Here is a 2553-nt window from a genome sequence, read left to right on the forward strand (position 1 = left end):
ATTTATTCTAAAGTTTCATACTCTTTGATGCTATTGCTAATGTTTCTTTTTCGTTTTGTTTTGTTTCCAATTTCCAGTTGTTCATTAAGAGAATGTAGAAATATAATTGAATTTTGTATGTCAAACTTGTGTCCTGCATTTTTGCTTCACTTTCTTTTCTTTTTTTAATTGTATTTTAGGTGAAAGTTTATAGCGCAAATTAGTTTTTCATTCAAAAATTTACACACGAATTATTTTGTGACATTGGTTGTAATCCTCACAATGTGTCAGCACTCTAACTCTCCCCTTTCCCTTTCTACCCTCCGTTTTCCATGTCCCTTCGTCCAGTTTTCTTGTCCCTTCCTGCCTTCTCTACTTTGGGCAGATGTTGCCCATCTGGTCTCGTATACTCTATTGAACTAAGAAGCACATGTGTTATTGTTTGTTTTATGGGCCTGTCTAATCATTGGCTGAAAGCTGGGAGTGGCTTCAGTTCTGAATTAGCAGCGTGTCTGGGGGCCATAGCCTCAAGGGCCCCTCCAGTCTCTGTCAGACCAGTAAGTCTGGTCTTTTACCATTTTGTCTTTTAGATTAATTCTATAGTATGAACCTTCCCCATAGTTTCACCATGACACAGCACATCCAACTCATAAGAGCTTGGAAGTTTGAGTTTTAAGCTTAGAAATTTTATAATCGTTCCTGCAGTTACACATGTAGAACATTGAATGAATTTCTTCATTAAACCCTTTACTACATTGTCCATTATTATGTAAACAATTTGGACAATTTTTGGGTCCCTTTTTTTCTGTGATAGTCTTTATCATCTTGATTTTTATCACCTTTCTCATCTACTTTAGATTTGTCAACTTTTGAAGTATCATTGTCCATTTTCTTAAGGTTCATTTTACTTCAAAAATTAAGATTCACACTCAAATTCTCATTCTTGTAGTTCAGGAGTCAGCTTAAATATAATATCCTCTAATTTATTATCCAACCTCAATATTTCTAATGGATTTGTCTCACAGACTTGGTTGCCACACCTTAGACAATCATTGCCCATCTTCAAAGTGATGGACAATACAAGTCCTACAGAACATATGGAGGCATTCTGTCACCATAGCTGCCTTGATCCCTTTGTAGATACAGCAGGTGATATACAGATTGAAAATTTTCACCAAATGTGTCCTTTGGATAACCCTTTGTGGTTAGCTAAGACTAGCTTTTGTATTTAGTAGTTCAGGCAAAGAGGACATTGTTGTTGTTAGGTGCTGTCGAGTCAGTTCCAACTCATAGCGACACTATGTACAACAGAATGAAACACTGCCGGGTCCTGCGCCATCATCACAATCATTGCTATGTTTGAGCCCGTTGCCGCAGCCACCGTGTCAATCCATTGCATCAAGAGTCTTCCTATTAAATGAAGAACACCAAGGACACGGGGCAATTACGAGCCCAAGAGACAGAAAGAGCCACATGAACCAGTGACTACATCATCCTGAGACCAGAAGAACTAGATGGTGCCCGGCTACAACCTATGACTGCCCTGACAGGGAACACAACAGAGAACCCCCGAGGGAGCAAGAGAGCAGTGGGATGCAGACCCCAAATTCTCATAAGACCAGACTTAATGGTCTGATTGAGACTGGAAGGACCCCAGTGGTCATGTCCCCCAGACCTTCTGTTGGCCCAGGACAGGAACCAATCCTTCAGACATGGATTGGACTGAACAATGGGTCGGAGAGGGATGCTGGTGAGGAGTGAGCTTCTTGGATCAGGTGGACACTTGAGACTATGTTGGCATCTCCTGCCTGGAGGGGAGATGAGAGGGTGGAGGGGGTTAGAAGCTGGCAAAAAGGACATGAAAAGAGAGAGTAGAGGGAGAGAGCAGGCTGTCTCATTAGGGGAAGAGTAATTGGGAGTGTGTAATAAGGTGTATATGGGTTTTTGTGTGAGAGACTGACTTGATTTGTAAACTTTCACTTAAAGCACAATAAAAATTAATAAAAAAAAAAAGAGTCTTCCTATTTTTTGCTGACCCTCTTACTTTATCAGCCATGATGTCCTCCTCCAGGGAATGGTCCCTCCTGATAACATGTCCAAAGAACATGAGACCATCCTCACTTCCAAGGATCACTATAGCTGTATGCCTTCCAAGACAGATTTGTTCGTTCTTCTGGCAATCCGTGGTATACTCAACATTCTTTGCCAACACCATAATTCAAAGGCGTCATTTCTTCTTCCATCTTCCTTATTCATTGTCCAGCTTTCACATGCATATGAGGCGACTGAAAATACCATGGTTTGGGTCAGGCGCGCCTTAGTCCTCAAAGTGCTTTGCTTTTTAACACTTTAAAGAGGTCTTTTGCAGAAGATTTGCCCAATGCAATACATTTTTTGACTTCTTGACTGCTGCTTCTATGGGCGTTGATTATGGATCCAAGTAAAATAAAATCCTGGACAACTTCGATCATTTCTTCGTTTATCATGATGTTGCTTATTGGTCCAGTTGTGATGATTTTTGTTTTCTTTATGTTTAGGTATAATCCATACTGAAGACTGTAGTCTTTGATCTTT

At 40.3% G+C, this 2553-nt stretch overlaps 1 pseudogene; it reads right to left on the minus strand.

The window, feature by feature from the left end:
• Window positions 1–565: 565 nt before the first annotated feature.
• On the minus strand, window positions 566–2035 carry LOC126076239 (polycomb group RING finger protein 5-like; annotated as a pseudogene).
• Window positions 2036–2553: the final 518 nt, after the last annotated feature.

The sequence above is a fragment of the Elephas maximus genome, chromosome 4 (genome assembly GCF_024166365.1).
Source record: "Elephas maximus indicus isolate mEleMax1 chromosome 4, mEleMax1 primary haplotype, whole genome shotgun sequence".
In the NCBI taxonomy this organism is placed as follows: domain Eukaryota; kingdom Metazoa; phylum Chordata; class Mammalia; order Proboscidea; family Elephantidae; genus Elephas; species Elephas maximus.